At 44.0% G+C, this 20,000-nt stretch overlaps 1 protein-coding gene across 2 annotated transcripts in view; it reads right to left on the reverse strand.

The window, feature by feature from the left end:
* Positions 1-20,000, reverse strand: part of boc (BOC cell adhesion associated, oncogene regulated) — a 114,666-nt gene that overhangs the window by 56,989 nt on the left and 37,677 nt on the right. Inside the window, exon 1 of one of the 2 annotated variants that reach the window (XM_052483694.1) lies at positions 5,006-5,322. The exons of the other annotated variant lie outside the window; for it this stretch is intronic. The gene's annotated coding sequence lies outside the window, so the exon portion shown is untranslated. Of the gene's footprint in view, positions 1-5,005; positions 5,323-20,000 lie in introns of those variants that run through there. 2 annotated transcript variants of the gene reach the window in all.

Genomic DNA, 20,000 nt, shown 5'->3' on the forward strand with positions numbered 1-20,000 from the left:
TCCAGCAACCTTTCGATTAGTGGCCCAACTCTATAACCACTAGGCTACCTGCCGCCCTCCCCTCCCTTTCTCTTTCACCCTTCTACCCGTCTCTCCTCCACATCTATTTTCTCCACCCCTTCCTCCTCCATTCCTCTCTCCAACCCTCCCCCACCCCTCCCTCTCTCCTCTCTCCCCTTTTGTCATGTGTGGGAGAGGCTGTGGATGGCTAGTGAGGTATGCAAGGTCTGGCCGGGGAGGCAGGGCGGCTCGGAGCCCCAGGGGAGGGTACTGCACCCTGGCCACCTGCCGCTCCAGGCTGGACACCTAAAACCTTCAGGACAAGAGCAACCTGACCCTACAACCCCTATAACCCTAAAGCACAATATGTCAACTACACAGCCAGAACGCCCTGTATGGAAAACTACAGAGCAATAGGTAGGATCTCTGGGAGAATGTTCAACTACACAGCCAGAACGCCCTGTATGGAAAACTACAGAGCAATAGGCAGGATCTTTGGGAGAATGTTCACCTACACAGCCAGAACGCCCTGTATGGAAAACTACAGAGCAATAGGTAGGATCTCTGGGAGAATGTTCACCTACACAGCCAGAACGCCCTGTATGGAAAACTACAGAGCAATAGGCAGGATCTCTGGGAGAATGTTCACCTACACAGCCAGAACGCCCTGTATGGAAAACTACAGAGCAATAGGTAGGATCTCTGGGAGAATGTTCACCTACACAGCCAGAACGCCCTGTATGGAAAACTACAGAGCAATAGGTAGGATCTCTGGGAGAATGTTCAACTACACAGCCAGAACGCCCTGTATGGAAAACTACAGAGCAATAGGTAGGATCTCTGGGAGAATGTTCAACTACACAGCCAGAACGCCCTGTATGGAAAACTACAGAGCAATAGGTAGGATCTCTGGGAGAATGTTCAACTACAGCACTCCCTCATTGTTGGCTATGTGTGTGTATATAATCACTCTATTACACCACAACACTAGTAGAACCAGCTGATATGGATAGACTCCATGTAATGACAGATACACACACCCTACTACAGCCTAAAGCAGGGATGTGCAACTGGCGGACCCACCAATCAATCCCACCACCAAATGTTGTTTTTTTATCTACATTTTTGGGAACTCAGTGGGAGTCATACTGTTGAGAGATAGAATCGTAGAACACACAAGGTGAAATGTCTAAATGTGGTTGTGCATCAGACGTTTTTATTTTGTTATGTCAGTCACTGACAGTCAATGAAATGTAGATTGGTAAATGAGTCTAGCGGACAGATATCTAAACTTGTAGAAATCATGGTTGAATTACCAACCGTGGGGCCCCCATTGATTTTGTTTATCCGTCTCACCATGTTAAAAACTGCTAAAATGTCTTTCCACCTTATGGCAATGTGTAGAATTGCATGAAATGAACTCTAAAACTTCTATTTGGTTATCTCCGCTGTCAAGCGGGGAGGGGGGGCTAAAATGTTTTGCTCACAATTGGGGGGGACCCTCAATTGTTTTTTTTACTTAGGGCCCCTAAAAGGCTAGGGCCGGCTCTGACTGCATTTGTGGGTATGGATGTGAGTATGCAAGCCCACAAGCCACTGCTGCCCCTCATGATGAATTCAGATTTTTTTGTGGCCCCTAACTCCATAAAAAGTGTCCCATCCCTGGCCTAAAGTATCTCTCTTTCACACACTCCACAGTGCACGCTACGAGAAATACACATCCTATCATACACTGTGATCTGACTTCACTGGAACATGCAGGTCATCCTGAGAGGGAAATGTTCAAGACGAGAGTGACAAGCTGCACATTCCTGTGTAAAGACATAATCCTGATTGGAGAACCATCATGCACACACACACACAGAGTCAGGCACCCACACGCACACAGAGTCAGGCACACACACACACAGTCAGGCGCACGCACACACACACACACACACAGAGTCAGGCACACACACACAGAGTCAGGCACACACACACAGAGTCAGGCACACACACACAGAGTCAGGCACACACACACAGAGTCAGGCACACACACACACACACAGAGTCAGGCACACACACACAGAGTCAGGCACACACACACAGAGTCAGGCACACACACATGCACACAGAGTCAGGCACACACACACACAGGCCCGCAGATAGCTGCCTGCTATGACTGCATGATTGTACCCGCTGTAGAACAGATGAAAGCCTACCCTCAGCAGGTTGTCTCCTCTTGTCAATTAACAGAAATGTTACACCCTCTAAGAAAACAATAAACCTTTCCACAGTCAGAACTTCAAAAGTCCCACATCCAGAATAAGAACTATACACCCAGAGTCACAGCCAGAACGAAAACTATCCATGGACTCAGTGCCAATCTATATCCATGGCTTCAGAAGCAGAACAAGACACAGCAACCAGAACCTACTCAGTGTAACCACTAACCATGGACTCATAGCCAGAACAAGAGCTCTCCTACCCAATGTTACTATAGCCAGAACCAGATCTATCCAATGAGTCCTAGCCAAGCTTCCAATGGACAGATGAAGACATACCTACTGAGAGTGGACCAAAACAATGTCAAACACACCTATTAAGGCAACAAAAAATAAGGACCTGCCATGTGTTTTTAACAACTCACAGTACTTCAAGGCCTGATGTTATCTTTCCAAAATAGGCATATGGACTAACCCTTATCTTTAACCCTGTTGTTACCAACGAGTGGTTAATGTTGGGCTGGCATGGAAATGGAATGGTAAAATGTGTGCGTTCATCAGCGCATAGCTAATGGCTGTTCATAACTGCGCCACCAAATAAGGTCAGAAGACTGGGAAAGGAAAGAACCCCAGGCAGACTGGAATCAATTAGAGAAAAGCTTTGATCCACCCGTCCGCCGATGATCAACAACAAACTCTACCGCACCATAGCTACCAAACAAGAGGTTCCTTATATTCAGACAGAGGCACAGCAGCCAACGCCAAACATACATAGCCTCTTTTTAAAACCAATTCACTTATTCAGTTTAATAGAAGAGATAACTCTGCTCGACCTTTAATCTAACTAACATCATGGCTTGAGCTGAAAGAATCTCTTCTCTCCAACGGACATGGTGTCTTGTCAGTTTAATCGTGGTGTTTTTTCTATGCGAGTGAGTCAGGCTAAATGTAATCCAAATAACAAAACGACACCTGGAGGTATGAACCCCCATTGTGAGAATGACACCCATGCGAGGACTCGCCAAGAGCTCATTAGCGCCACTGGATTAGAAAAAACATTTTCTCATTAAATCATTCCTCAGCAAAGGGATGATTTCCCACTGGGCAAAAACTGGTTGAATCAACGTTGTTTCCATGTCATTTCAACAAAATAATTAAACTGTGATGAAGTTGAATAAATGCAGAAAACTTGCAAAAAGTCATCAATGTAATGGAATTTCATATTTTTTCAAGTGGTGGAAGAAGTACCCAATTGTCATTCTTGAGTAAATGTATAGAAACCTTAATAGAAAGTTACTCAAGTAAACGTGGAAGTCACCCAGTAAAACACTACTTGAGTAAAAGTCTAAAAGTATTTGAGAAATATACTTAAGTATCAAATAGTAAAAGTATAAATCATTTCAAATTCCTTATATTAAGCAAAGCAGACAGCACCATTTATAAAATATGCATTTGTGTTTAGTGAGTCCGCAAGATCAGATGCAGGTGTTCTCTTGATGATGTTCTCTTGATAAGTGTGTGAACGGGACCATTTTCCTGTCCTGCTTAGCATGCAACATGTAACGAGTACTTTTGGGTGTCAGGGAAAATGTGTGGAGTAAAAAGTACATTATTTTCCTTAGGAATGTAGTGAAGTGTAAAAGTAAAATATGTCCAAAATATAAATAGTAAAGTAAAGTAGAGATACCCAAAAGAACTACTGAAGTAGTACTTTAAAATATTTTTACTCAAGTAGTTTACACCAGTTTTTTATCCAACTTTTAACCTAAATTCAATGTCATATGTCATATTTTATTTTGATTTCACGTTTGTTGAAAACTCAACCAAATGTTAATCAAAAATAGACGTTGAACTGACATCTGTGCCCAGTGGGATGAGACGCCCTTGACAGCTTGCAGCTAAAATACATTTAGGCATTCCACCACATTGATGGTTCAGAAAAGTTGACCAGCTGTCCATTTATTGTAATAAGGTTATTCTTGCACAGTGGAAGTTTGGTTTAATGATGAGGGGAGTGGGTTATTAAAAGCACGCAATTAGTGATGTTAAAGCTTTGCGTCATGAGAAACAAAATCTTTTCAGGCCATTTTATGGTGAATCAGGCTAATAAATAAGATGTAGGCATGGAACCAATAATATGAGGATGGAATTTGGCAGTGCTTGCGGTGCCTGTTTTCTGTTACTCTCTATGGGAACAACTACAGGCTAAGGCCTGCAAAAATCGACACACTATTGGTCTTAAAATGAGAACTTTGAATCACAAATCAAATATATTTATATCACGAACATAATAAAAAACGTATTCAAACACCAAGATGAAAAGTTAGAGAAACGATTTTTGCAAAAAAGGACGCAATTCCGAAAACTGAAGGCAGAAATGATAGCGCAGCCAAAAGCTACCACCATCACTCAATGAGTCCTAAAACTATATTTTACAACCTTTCTAAAATAACATTTCAAAATTCGTATTTTTCATGGCCGTTTCGTTCCATATCCCAAATATTACGCGCAGTCTTTGTTTCTATTGAGTTGGCCTGAAATTGAACGCAAATAAATAAAAGACATGGAAACAAAACAATTGTTGCTCACAAAGTTAGTAAGGTACCCGCATCCACATAAGAACATGGGAAACACTAAACTTACACCAATTATGTTATCACACATACGTGCGTAAAATATGATACCTCGATAGCACCCGTTATTCCACGAATACAAGTATATTGTTAACTTGTAACGCATGTGTTATTACTTCGTGTAGTAGTAGTGCAAAACATGGATCATTTGTAGAGGTAAAAACTTACCAAAACGTGCTTTATTTGGAATTCACTCCTCACGACACCACTTGATCTCCTTCTCCGCTTTTTACTTCAGTAAATTTTCAGGGAAAAAACACTTTTCACTTTTTCTTTTCCCTCTAAAGCTACTGCTTTGGTAATTTACTGCGATGCCACCGACATTTTCTTCGGCTCCCCAAGTTCTCACATTGAAAGGCCGTTTTTGGATGACTGAGCTTGCAAACAATTCTCTCTTTTGCAACGCCTTTTCGGGTCCTCCCACTTCCCAAGAAGGGGGAGGGATTTGAACAATAGGGACTCGCTCCTAAATCCCAACGTTTGGTAAAGCCGTCTTGTTTCCCCCAAGAAACACTAGTTTCACCGCACCGTGGATCTTACCGCCGTGCGCGATGATAAAGTGTTGTTTCAACTCATGTACGTACTTGTGCGTAAAGGAGTTTAATAAGATAAGTACATGAGCTAAAAAAAACAAGTTCACAAAAGTTAAATGTGGTGTGGGGAGAAAAAAACGCCCCCCCCCCTCCCCTAGACTGGTGTGTTCCCCTGATTTGGTATGCGTTGTTCCCAAATAGTTTTTATTGACCCCTGTCCATTGAAGCCCGCAGGCCTCTCTCTCTCTAGCGCAGCTGTGGCGTGTTGTGTGCAGGAGGCAGACGCAGTCAGAGGCATCTCACTACTCTCTCACACTCTCTGTCTCATACCACAGTGATCACAGCAAAGAACCCCCGCGCGCTCGCCTCTGGAATTCTCTACTTCACTTCAATCAGCACACTTTGAAATGAGGGGGCCAAACGGAGCCATTCCTGTCCAGTTCATTAGTAACTGAATATTCTGACTAAGATCACAGGGGTTTGATACGGGCCAGTTGGTGGTGGTGGTGGTGGTGGGGGGGGTTGGTTGGTGGGAATCTGGCAACCTTGTCCCCTGGCTGAATGGAGGAACTCCCACCATGTACCTGAGCGGTTATTGCACCACAGCAGGGGTGTCATTGGCATACAAAGCCGTGCTGGTTTGTGACACCTGTTGCTCTTGTTCAGGTGAAAGTGTGTGAAGTGTGTGTGTGATGTGTTTGGGTGGTGTGTGTGTGTGTGTGTGTGTGTGTGTGTGTGTGTGTGTGTCCATGTGTTAGTGCCAGTGTGCGGTTGGTCCAGCCTATCCTTTATGCATCCCCTGCTAGTTAATATCCAAATGCTATTGGTTCCTCTCTAGGTTTCTTCCTCGGTTTTGGCCTTTCTAGGGAGTTTTTCCTAGCCACCGTGCTTCTACACCTGCATTGCTTGCTGTTTGGGGTTTTAGGCTGGGTTTCTGTACTTTGAGATATCAGCTGATGTACGAAGGGCTATATAAATACATTTGATTTGATTTGATTTATGCATGGGACTGATGATATTATAGGCGAAATGATCACACTCACTGTTCGTTCGACTAATACACTAAACAGTGCCCATAATTAGACATGCTCACTCATAAAATAAGGATACACCCCCAGCACGCATGGATGTACTGTACACGCGCGCGCGCACACACACACACACACACACACACACACACACACACACACACACACACACACACACACACACACACACACACACACACACACACACACACACACACACACACACACACACACACACACACACACACACACACACACACACACACACACACACACACAAATCCACCGTTGTACATGTTTTTGAGAGTCATAAACACTATTTGAGGGTGTTTTCCAATGCTGCTGCGTGGTTGGCCAGAATTCTGTGTGCTTGGCTAGTGTTTGAGTCTTGTTGTTGTTACTGCTACTTCTGTTTCTGCTCTGGACTCCTCAGTGGCCACCAGGAGCACAGAAAGAGAAAGAAGGAGAGGGTCCCAAACAAACTCTCAACCAACCCCTCCATACTGCTCCTTCCCCCTCCCCTCTCCTCTGCTCTCCTGTGCTCTTCTCTCTGTGCTGGGCAGGCTGAATTAGACCTGGACAAAAGGCTTTGTAGCCTGGCCATGAAAGGCCCATTAACCATGCTGCAGCTCCCAGAGGCCCTGCCTGCAGGAGACCACCTCCCAGAATGCCCCTCTCTCAGCAGGCTGCTGTCCCAGCATGCAACGCTTCCTTTCAGCTAGGCTGTCACTATTCAGGGTCCTTGGTACGTCCCTACCCTAAACCACACCTTAACCCTTACCCATACCCTAACTTTAACCATAAACCTTACCTAACCCTAACCTTAACCCCTACCCATACACTAACTTTAACCATAAGTCTTACCTAACCCTAACCTTAACCCTTACTCATACCCTAACTTTAACCATAATCCTTACCTAACCCTAACCTTAACCCCTACCCATACCCTAACTTTAACCATAATCCTTACCTAACCCTAACCTTAACCCCTACCCATACCCTAACTTTAACCATAAACCTTACCTAACCCTAACCTTAACCCTTACCATTTTAAATGTGAACTTCAATGGGGGTATGCACGACCCAAGGATCCCAGGTAGCATGAATCCTACTAGCCTCACCCCTGTCCACAGCCACCCTATTATAGACCAAGACACAGATTGTCATGTAGATTGTTATGAATGCTGTTATTAGAGTGATAGAGAAGGAGGGAGAAGTTTGGGAAATAGTGTGAAAGTGGACTGTTTGTATTGAGATGAGTCTGTGTTTTGAATGTTCCATGTGTATGCATACAGAGTGTATAGCTTAAGGTGTATAGGTGGAAGGTACCCATTAACTATGAAAGAAAAATATTAGCTAACTACGTCTCATTATATCAATGTTAATCATTGTGCATTGATCCTATCAAATAAACACTATAAATGAATGAAATACAGAATGAAAATGGGTTTGTGTGAGCGTTGAATGTGAGTCAAGTCCTGTGTCTGCAGGTGTGTTTTGGGTACTGTATGCATCAGTGTTGAGCGTGATGTTGAGTGTGAGGTGCTCCTAACCCTGCCCACAGTCTCTTCAGTCTTCACTGAGCACCAATGTTCCCTCAAAAAATGTCGGAGCTGAGCAAAATTTCAGGTCTGCTGAGCGCAAACTTGAACTTCCATAGTGCGTTAACTGTGAACACAGAGGCTGTACCAGCTTTAAGTTACAGTTTAACTGTGAACACAGAGGCTGTACCAGCTTTAAGTTACAGTTTAACTGTGAACACAGAGGCTGTACCAGCTTTAAGTTACAGTTTAACTGTGAACACAGAGGCTGTACCAGCTTTAAGTTACAGTTTAACTGTGAACACAGAGGCTGTACCAGCTTTAAGTTACAGTTTAACTGTGAACACAGAGGCTGTACCAGCTTTAAGTTACAGTTTAACTGTGAACACAGAGGCTGTACCAGCTTTAAGTTACAGTTTAACTGTGGCCATGTAGGCTATTGTGGCTATTTGATGATAATGTATACCTACCAGAGTGGCCTACCATCAAAAACAATGGAGAAAATGCATCCCATAACATTTTAACATGGAAATAGCTGTTCTATCATTCAGCCTACAGTATCAGCCAATGTGTGCTGTTCAATGTATGCCTACATTCCATGAAAAAAACATACATGGTGTGACATTAACCTGCTAATCCACTTGTCCTTCAGACAAAGCGGTGACAAAAATGTTTGTTGTGTTGTAAGAAACCAATTTACAAAATAAAATGCATTATTATTCCCATACCCTTATTACAGAGAATCAGACAAATGATGCTACCCTCTGCCTATTGGCTACTTAGCTAAGGAAGAACATGCATTTTATGTCTTATAAAAGTGTTGAATACAAAGTGTTGACAGAGCTGAGTAAAAACTTAAACATGAACTCACTCATAAAAACAGTAGCTCTTTGCTGCATTCGTTGATAGTCTCTCTCTAATCATGGTTTTAAACTTTTTGAAATCTCACAGTATCAATTTTTCCGTAGCTTTATTTTATGTCTGCTACGTTACTGCAGACTCGGTGAACTGAGCAATCTGATTGGCCCGCGGTAGGCTTATAGTGCACTTGATTTTCTCTCCGGGCCCACCGGGAAGGCAAAATGGCAACAGTTTGCTTACCCGGCGAGCAGGGCAGCTGAATTGGCTGCACCGACCACCAACAGCAGAAGATGAATAAAACAATAGGAACACAAGGGTTTATCGTTGGGTTTTTTACAGGAATGTTTGGCGATCGACTACAAATACCTTGGATATCGACAAGTCGATCGACTGGTTGGTGACCACTGATCTAGAAAGTTGAGTAATGTTCAATCGAGGGCTTCTCTCCGTGGGCTGATATTTCTTCTGAGCTACAGTCCTGGCGGGAGCTGCACAGTAGTCTCGGGGCTACTATGAGCTGCCCGCACACAGTTTAGAGGGAACATTGTTGAGCACCCTCCTCTATTATTCCTGTGGGCGCCATGACAACGACCCCCTCACTCGGTGTCTCCTCCTGACCTTAGCAGCTGTGTCATTTCTTCACTGTACGAATCACACACACTTGCTAATGCACGCTTGCACACGATGACACAAACTCTTTAGAACTGAGAACATTTTAAACATGTTCGGAACGATGTAAAGATATCAAACTATCTGAAAATGAAATTTAGCACGTCTACCCTTCAGGACTCAGAATACTCAAGTCGCAAAACAATGTAACACACACACACACACACACACACACACACACACACACACACACACACACACACACACACACACACACACACACACACACACACACACACACACACACACACACACACACACACACACACACACACACACACACACACACACACACACACACACACACACACACGTCAGGACTGCTGTGCCCCTCTCTGCCTCAGGGACTGTTCATTTCCTGGGCTTTTATAAGTCTTTCTCTCTCTCACTGTGCTGGGGCTCACTACGTGTGTGTGTGTGTGTGCATGTAGTTGCGTGTTTCTTTGTGTGTGATTTCCTGAGTGTGTATGTATGTATCCATTTGCATGTATGTGTGTGTGTGTGTGTTTCTGTGTGTGTACTAGTGTTTATTTATTATTTTGTGTGTCTGTGCGGGTCTGAGCCAGGGATATGGTGTGTAATGTGCTGTTATTGGTTCTCATTCCTGTGTGATCAAGCCTGTAGCCGGTGGAGCAAAGGATCAGGTGGGCTCGGGGTCAGTTACAGTGTGTCATACACCGTAATGTCTCTCTGTTACGATCTGGCCTTGTTTGCCTGTTGGGAGATGTGTGTTTCTCTACTGTCAGTGTGATGAAAATGAATGTTTTCTCTTCTGATGTTTGGGTGGAGTGTGTGATGTGTTTTTATAATTTAAATTTTTTTAAATGTAATTTTACCTTTATTTTACTAGGCAAGTCAGTTAAGAACAAATTCTTATTTTCAATGACGACCTAGGAACAGTGGATTCCTAGACAGCCTAGGAACAGTGGGTTAACTGCCTGTTCAGGGGCAGAACGACAGATTTGTACCTTGTCAGCTCGGGGATTCGAACTTGCAACCTTTCGGTTACTAGTGCAACGCTCTAACCACTAGGCTACCCTGCCGCTCATCATTATTTGGTTAGGGCTCATTTGTGTAAGAGTAACTGTATCAAAGAGGGATTTATATAGTTGGACCCTCCACCGCTAACTATAATGCTGTGGTCTGTGTAAGATGTCCACTAGCGTTGAAAAAGTTGTGACTGACGTTAACTCTATTCTTATTGGCTGTAGTGTGGTTGTAACTCCATTCCTAGAGGGGTGTGGAAGGGTGAGTTGTGACTCTAGTGTGGTTGTAACTCCATTCCTAGAGGGGTGTGGAAGGGTGAGTTGTGACTCTAGTGTGGTTGTAACTCCATTCCTAGAGGGGTGTGGAAGGGTGAGTTGTGACTAGTGTAGTTATAACTCAATTCCTAGAGGGGTGTGGAAGGGTGAGTTGTGACTCTAGTGTAGTTGTAACTCAATTCCTAGAGGGGTGTGAAAGGGTGAGTTGTGACTCTAGTGTAGTTGTAACTCAATTCCTAGTGGGATGCAGAATGAGTTGGAACTCTATTCCTAGAGGGCTTTAATGTACTTTTTTGACAGCAGCTTTAACTCAAGTGGGCTGTAGTTGTAGTGGCTACTATTCTTAGTGGGGTGTAGTGTGGGGCAGTGTAGTGTGGGGCATTGTAGTGTGGGGCAGTGTAGTGTGGACAGTGTAGTGTGGGGCAGTGTAGTGTGGACAGTGTAGTGTGGGGCATTGTAGTGTGGGACAGTGTAGTGTGGGGCAGTGTAGTTTGGGCCAGTGTAGTGTGGGGCAGTGTAGTGTGGGGCAGTGTAGTGTGGGGCAGTGTAGTGTGGGGCAGTGTAGTTTGGGCCAGGGTGTTGTGGGGCAGTGTAGTTTGGGCCAGTGTAGTGTGGGGCATTGTAGTGTGGGGCAGTGTAGTGTGGGGCAGTGTAGTATGGGGCAGTGTAGTGTGGGGCAGTGTAGTGTGGGGCAGTGTAGTGTGGGGCAGTGTAGTGTGGGGCAGTGTAGTTTGGGCCAGGGTATTGTGGAGCAGTGTAGTTTGGGCCAGTGTAGTGTGGGGCATTGTAGTGTGGGGCAGTGTAGTTTGGGGCAGTGTAGTGTGGGGCAGTGTAGTGTGGGGCAGTGTAGTGTGGGGCATTGTAGTTTGGGCCAGTGTAGTGTGGGGCATTGTAGTGTGGGGCAGTGTAGTGTGGGACAGTGTAGTGTGGGGCATTGTAGTGTGGGGCAGTGTAGTGTGGACAGTGTAGTGTGGGGCATTGTAGTGTGGGGCAGTGTAGTGTGGGGCAGTGTAGTGTGGGGCAGTGTAGTGTGGACAGTGTAGTGTGGGGCAGTGTGGTGTGGGGCAGTGTGGTGTGGGGCAGTGTAGTGTGGGGCAGTGTCGTGTGGGGCAGTGTGGTGTGGGGCAGTGTAGTGTGGGACAGTGTAGTGTGGGGCATTGTAGTGTGGGGCAGTGTAGTGTGGACAGTGTAGTGTGGGGCATTGTAGTGTGGGGCAGTGTAGTGTGGGGCAGTGTAGTGTGGACAGTGTAGTGTGGGGCATTGTAGTGTGGGGCAGTGTAGTGTGGGGCAGTGTAGTGTGGGGCAGTGTAGTGTGGGGCATTGTAGTGTGGGGCATTGTAGTGTGGGGCAGTGTAGTGTGGACAGTGTAGTGTGGGGCATTGTAGTGTGGACAGTGTAGTGTGGGGCATTGTAGTGTGGGGCAGTGTAGTGTGGGGCAGTGTAGTGTGGACAGTGTAGTGTGGGGCATTGTAGTGTGGGGCAGTGTAGTGTGGGGCATTGTAGTGTGGGGCATTGTAGTGTGGGGCATTGTAGTGTGGGGCAGTGTAGTGTGGACAGTGTAGTGTGGGGCATTGTAGTGTGGACAGTGTAGTGTGGGGCATTGTAGTGTGGGGCAGTGTAGTGTGGACAGTGTAGTGTGGGGCATTGTAGTGTGGGGCAGTGTAGTGTGGGGCAGTGTAGTGTGGGGCAGTGTCGTGTGGGGCAGTGTAGTGTGGGGCAGTGTAGTTTGGGCCAGTGTAGTTTGGGCCAGTGTAGTGTGGGGCAGTGTGGTGTGGGGCAGTGTGGTGTGGGGCAGTGTGGTGTGGGGCAGTGTAGTGTGGGGCAGTGTAGTGTGGGGCAGTGTAGTGTGGGGCAGTGTAGTGTGGGGCAGTGTGGTGTGGGGCATTGTAGTGTGGGGCAGTGTAGTGTGGGGCAGTGTAGTGTGGGGCAGTGTCGTGTGGGGCAGTGTAGTGTGGGGCAGTGTAGTTTGGGCAAGTGTAGTTTGGGCAAGTGTAGTGTGGGGCAGTGTGGTGTGGGGCAGTGTGGTGTGGGGCAGTGTAGTGTGGGGCAGTGTCGTGTGGGGTGCACTGTAGCCTAATTTTTGCCTCTAACTTTAGAGAGTTGAATGATACATTGTGCCTAGTTGTAGTAGTGTGGGCCTGGGGTGTAGTGTATGTTTTGACCCCAGCTCAGGGTTCCAAAAGGTGGGGATATTATTGGTAACTTTCAAAGTTTACCAGTGATCTACCAGCATTTTAGTAACTTTCAAGAATTTGATGGAATTTTCTATTGGCCTTTTTGGGTACTTAAGATTATCACAGGTGTCTGTAATTATCTACACATTTAAAATATATACAATAATAAAATTAGATTAAAAAAATACAAAAATGTAATGACAAAGCTGTAAAACATCATCCTAAATTTAACCCATCAGTGAAAACCATTGGTGTTTAATACGAGGCTTTCAGCATGAAATATCCTAAAAATATATATTAAAAAATATTTACACACTGTTATTTATCTTAATATGTGTTTGTTGTAAATGTTTTGGTCCCAAACTTGTGGCAGTTGTGGGGGGGAAAAGTCAATAGTTGGAAGAGTTGTAGAATTAATTGAAACTAATGCTATTGTTGATTAGATGCTTTTTTCATGAATTAGGCTATTTTCTCTTTAACCATATGGTCTATCTACAAGGAACTAATGGATAATATGAACACGGATATAAAAAATTAATACTATATACTGTATATGAACACTTTCTAAAAGTCATTAAAGTATAAATTACCAAAGTTCCCATAGATTGCCATAGATCATCTGCTAATTACCAAAATTACAGAACATTCTGGTAACTTTGGTAAATTATCGGTAGTTTTGCAACCCGACCCCAGCTCTAATTGGGTGAATGAAAAGTTGTGAGTCTAGCTCTAGACCAGGTATTCCATTAGCCGGTAAATGTCGGCTTTTGGCCCCCCAAAAAATGAAGAGCCGATAAATAAAATTGTTGCCGGCCAAATTGATTGAAATACCAGCCGGGAACAAAATGCTTTTTATTCATTGATGGAAATACCAGTCGATGTGTTCCAACTTCAAAGGCAAATATACTTCATAGGCTAATAAATCATGAAGCTGCTTGGAAATTTGTGTCAGTTATTTGTGTTTCTATTTTTACTCAAGCAAAAGACGTGAGGTCCTCCGAAAGGACTTCAGCTAAATGTACTGGCTGACTGGCCAGGCAAAGATTGAGATGATTGTCCCCGTTTTCAGTGTGCCCGCAGAGATGGGATTCTTTCTCCAAAACAGAGTGAAGACGTCTTCAAGATCGCTCCTTCTTGAGGACAAAGTAACGAGGCTGATGTGCATCAAGCTAATCCCAGGAATTGGACAGTTTTCACTTCCCAACAGCAGCGGCTCAGGTCCGCTGCAAACAAGCAAATTAAAGGCAAATAATTGTGTTTGTCAGGTCCGGTCCTAGCAGTTCTGCTACATTTTAGCGGCCCCCCTTGTGACGGCAAAGATTATTTTTGTATTTAAAAAAATATATATATAATTTCCTGAATTCTGCACATTTTGCCATGGGGCGTAGAGAAAATGTTTACGTTCTAAAGCAAGTTTGTTAAATGAAGTCGATTTATTTAGCTTTTTAGCTAACTCTAACCGTTTTCCTAACCGTAACCTAATTCTCCTAACCTGCTATGTTAATTATCCTAACCTGCTATGTTAATTCTCCTAACCTGCTACATTAATGATCCTAACCTGCTATGTTAATTCTCCTAAAATGCTGTGTAAGTTCTCCTGACCGGCTACGATAAGTCAAATCTGACATTAATTTGACAAAAGCTGGATCCCGTCTAGCCATGACCGGCCGGCCATGGTGTTCGTAGACAGTCATGTTTTGATATTTATTAGGCCTAACTAAATTAAATAAGAGAGGCCTAGATTGTATTTGAAAACTGTTGTGTGTTGTTATTTATTAATTTAAATGTTAATATAAATAGCCTATAGGATAGGTTGTTTGCAAATTATATTATACAAATATTATATTTTGAAGTTGTGTAGGCGACTTGTTTTTCTCTGCTAAATGTTTTGGTCTTTAAAAAAAAACGATATTCACTTATGATTTATAGCAGGGATGAAGATGCAACAGGCAATGTTTTGCTTTTCTGAGCACCATGGGTGGATGTCCTGATGCATTAAGAACCCAAAGCATATGGATGTCCTGATGCATTAAGAACCCAAAGCATATGGATGTCCTGATGCATTAAGAACCCAAAGCATATGGATGTCCTGATGCATTAAGAACCCAAAGCATATGGATGTCCTAATGCATTAAGAACCCAAAGCATATGGATGTCCTAAAGCATTAAGAACCCAAAGCATATGGATGTCCTAATGCATTAAGAACCCAAAGCATATGGATGTCCTAATGCATTAAGAACCCAAAGCATATGGATGTCCTGATGCATTAAGAACCCAAAGCATATGGATGTCCTGATGCATTAAGAACCCAAAGCATATGGATGTCCTGATGCATTAAGAACCCAAAGCATATGGATGTCCTAATGCATTAAGAACCCAAAGCATATGGATGTCCTGATGCATTAAGAACCCAAAGCATATGGATGCCCTAATGCATTAAGAACCCAAAGCATATGGATGTCCTGATGCATTAAGAACCCAAAGCATATGGATGTCCTGATGCATTAAGAACCCAAAGCATATGGATGTCCTGATGCATTAAGAACCCAAAGCATATGGATGTCCTGATGCATTAAGAACCCAAAGCATATGGATGTCCTGATGCATTAAGAACCCAAAGCATATGGATGTCCTGATGCATTAAGAACCCAAAGCATATGGATGTCCTGATGCATTAAGAACCCAAAGCATATGGATGTCCTGATGCATTAAGAACCCAAAGCATATGGATGTCCTGATGCATTAAGAACCCAAAGCATATGGATGTTCTGATGCATTAAGAACCCAAAGCATACGGATGTCCTGATGCATTAAGAACCCAAAGCATACGGATGTCCTGATGCATTAAGAACCCAAAGCATATGGATGTCCTGATGCATTAAGAACCCAAAGCATACGGATGTCCTAATGCATTAAGAACCCAAAGCATATGGATGTCCTGATGCATTAAGAACCCAAAGCATATGGATGTCCTGATGCATTAAGAACCCAAAGCATATGGATGTCCTGATGCATTAAGAACCCAAAGCATACGGATGTCCTAATGCATTAAGAACCCAAAGCATACGGAGGTCCTAATGCATTAAGAACCCAAAGCATACGGATGTCCTAATGCATTAAGAACCCAAAGCATATGGATGTCCTAATGCATTAAGAACCCAAAGCATATGGATGTCCTAATGCATTAAGAACCCAAAGCATATGGATGTCCTGATGCATTAAGAACCCAAAGCATATGGATGTCCTGATGCATTAAGAACCCAAAGCATATGGATGTCCTAAAGCAATACGAACCCAAAGCATATGGATGTCCTACAGCATTAAGAACCCAAAGCATATGGATGTCCTGATGCATTAAGAACCCAAAGCATATGGATGTCCTAAAGCAATACGAACCCAAAGCATATGGATGTCCTAATGCATTAAGAACCCAAAGCATACGGATGTCCTAATGCATTAAGAACCCAAAGCATATGGATGTCCTAATGCATTAAGAACCCAAAGCATATGGATGTCCTGATGCATTAAGAACCCAAAGCATATGGATGTCCTAAAGCAATACGAACCCAAAGCATATGGATGTCCTACAGCATTAAGAACCCAAAGCATATGGATGTCCTGATGCATTAAGAACCCAAAGCATATGGATGTCCTAAAGCAATACGAACCCAAAGCATATGGATGTCCTAATGCATTAAGAACCCAAAGCATATGGATGTCCTGATGCATTAAGAACCCAAAGCATATGGATGTCCTAATGCATTAAGAACCCAAAGCATATGGATGTCCTGATGCATTAAGAACCCAAAGCATATGGATGTCCTAATGCATTAAGAACCCAAAGCATATGGATGTCCTAATGCATTAAGAACCCAAAGCATATGGATGTCCTGATGCATTAAGAACCCAAAGCATATGGATGTCCTAATGCATTAAGAACCCAAAGCATACGGAGGTCCTAATGCATTAAGAACCCAAAGCATACGGATGTCCTGATGCATTAAGAACCCAAAGCATATGGATGTCCTGATGCATTAAGATCCCAAAGCATATGGATGTCCTAAAGCAATACGAACCCAAAGCATATGGATGTCCTAAAGCATTAAGAACCCAAAGCATATGGATGTCCTGATGCATTAAGAACCCAAAGCATACGGATGTCCTGATGCATTAAGAACCCAAAGCATACGGATGTCCTAATGCATTAAGAACCCAAAGCATATGGATGTCCTAATGCATTAAGAACCCAAAGCATATGGATGTCCTAATGCATTAAGAACCCAAAGCATATGGATGTCCTAATGCATTAAGAACCCAAAGCATATGGATGTCCTAATGCATTAAGAACCCAAAGCATATGGATGTCCTGATGCATTAAGAACCCAAAGCATACGGATGTCCTAATGCATTAAGAACCCAAAGCATGTGGATGTCCTCATGCATTAAGAACCCAAAGCATATGGATGTCCTGATGCATTAAGAACCCAAAGCATATGGATGTCCTAATGCATTAAGAACCCAAAGCATATGGATGTCCTGATGCATTAAGAACCCAAAGCATATGGATGTCCTAATGCATTAAGAACCCAAAGCATATGGATGTCCTGATGCATTAAGAACCCAAAGCATATGGATGTCCTAAAGCAATACGAACCCAAAGCATATGGATGTCCTAAAGCATTAAGAACCCAAAGCATATGGATGTCCTAAAGCATTAAGAACCCAAAGCATACGGATGTCCTAATGCATTAAGAACCCAAAGCATATGGATGTCCTAATGCATTAAGAACCCAAAGCATATGGATGTCCTAATGCATTAAGAACCCTAAGCATATGGATGTCCTGATGCATTAAGAACCCAAAGCATATGGATGTCCTGATGCATTAAGAACCCAAAGCATATGGATGTCCTGATGCATTAAGAACCCAAAGCATATGGATGTCCTGATGCATTAAGAACCCAAAGCATATGGATGTCCTAATGCATTAAGAACCCAAAGCATATGGATGTCCTGATGCATTAAGAACCCAAAGCATATGGATGTCCTGATGCATTAAGAACCCAAAGCATATGGATGTCCTAATGCATTAAGAACCCAAAGCATATGGATGTCCTAATGCATTAAGAACCCAAAGCATATGGATGTCCTGATGCATTAAAAACCCAAAGCATACGGAGGTCCGGTAAATATAAATCTTGCCGGTCACCTTGTCCGGCACCAAATTCTCCTAACAGTAACCCTGCTCTTGACTATAGTAGTGTGGGCCTGGGGTGTAGTATAAGGTATGACTAGGGGTTGCTCCATTCTGGGAACTTTCAATACATTTCATGGTTTTCCCGAAATCCCTGTAGGAGGATTTCCTGGATTCAGGGAAAAAGCAAGTTCCCAGAATGTTGCAACCCTAGTTGTGACTCCATGTATAGACTACAGCAGTATGGGCCTGGGGTGTAGACAGTGTAAGTTGTGACTCCATGTATAGACTACAGCAGTATGGGCCTGGGGTGTAGACAGTGTAAGTTGTGACTCCAGGTATAGACTACAGCAGTATGGGCCTGGGGTGTAGACAGTGTAAGTTGTGACTACAGGTATAGACTACAGCAGTATGGGCCTGGGGTGTAGACAGTGTAAGTTGTGACTCCAGGTATAGACTACAGCAGTATGGCCCTGGGGTGTAGACAGTGTAAGTTGTGACTCCAGGTATAGACTACAGCAGTATGGGCCTGGGGTGTAGACAGTGTAAGTTGTGACTCCAACTATAGACTACAGCAGTATGGGCCTGGGGTGTAGACAGTGTAAGTTGTGACTCCAACTATAGACTACAGCAGTATGGGCCTGGGGTGTAGACAGTGTAAGTTGTGACTCCAGGTATAGACTACAGCAGTATGGTCCTGGGGTGTAGACAGTGTAAGTTGTGACTCCATGTATAGACTACAGCAGTATGGTCCTGGGGTGTAGACAGTGTAAGTTGTGACTCCAACTATAGACTACAGCAGTATGGGCCTGGGGTGTAGACAGTGTAAGTTGTGACTCCAGGTATAGACTACAGCAGTATGGGCCTGGGGTGTAGACAGTGTAAGTTGTGACTCCAGGTATAGACTACAGCAGTATGGGCCTGGGGTGTAGACAGTGTAAGTTGTGACTCCAGCTATAGACTACAGCAGAATGGTCCTGGGGTGTAGACAGCGTAAGTTGTGACTCCAACTATAGACTACAGCAGTATGGTCCTGGGGTGTAGACAGCGTAAGTTGTGACTCCAACTATAGACTACAGCAGTATGGGCCTGGGGTGTAGACAGTGTAAGTTGTGACTCCATGTATAGACTACAGCAGTATGGTCCTGGGGTGTAGACAGTGTAAGTTGTGACTCCAGGTATAGACTACAGCAGTATGGGCCTGGGGTGTAGACAGTGTAAGTTGTGACTCCAGGTATAGACTACAGCAGTATGGGCCTGGGGTGTAGACAGCGTAAGTTGTGACTCCAGCTATAGACTACAGCAGTATGGGCCTGGGGTGTAGACAGTGTAAGTTGTGACTCCAGGTATAGACTACAGCAGTATGGTCCTGGGGTGTAGACAGTGTAAGTTGTGACTCCAGGTATAGACTACAGCAGTATGGGCCTGGGGTGTAGACAGTGTAAGTTGTGACTCCAGCTATAGACTACAGCAGTATGGGCCTGGGGTGTAGACAGTGTAAGTTGTGACTCCAACTATAGACTACAGCAGTATGGTCCTGGGGTGTAGACAGCGTAAGTTGTGACTCCAACTATAGACTACAGCAGTATGGGCCTGGGGTGTAGACAGTGTAAGTTGTGACTCCATGTATAGACTACAGCAGTATGGTCCTGGGGTGTAGACAGTGTAAGTTGTGACTCCAGGTATAGACTACAGCAGTATGGGCCTGGGGTGTAGACAGTGTAAGTTGTGACTCCAGCTATAGACTACAGCAGTATGGGCCTGGGGTGTAGACAGTGTAAGTTGTGACTCCATCTCTATGGGTCCAGATGCTGCAGACCCTCCTAATTGGACCTGGAGCCGCTCAAATCCCAGAACAACTCAGCTCAGCCCAGATAGCATTTCAGTCCAGGGCATGACTG

Source organism: Oncorhynchus keta, chromosome 28, assembly GCF_023373465.1.
Source record: "Oncorhynchus keta strain PuntledgeMale-10-30-2019 chromosome 28, Oket_V2, whole genome shotgun sequence".
Taxonomy (NCBI): Eukaryota; Metazoa; Chordata; class Actinopteri; order Salmoniformes; family Salmonidae; genus Oncorhynchus; species Oncorhynchus keta.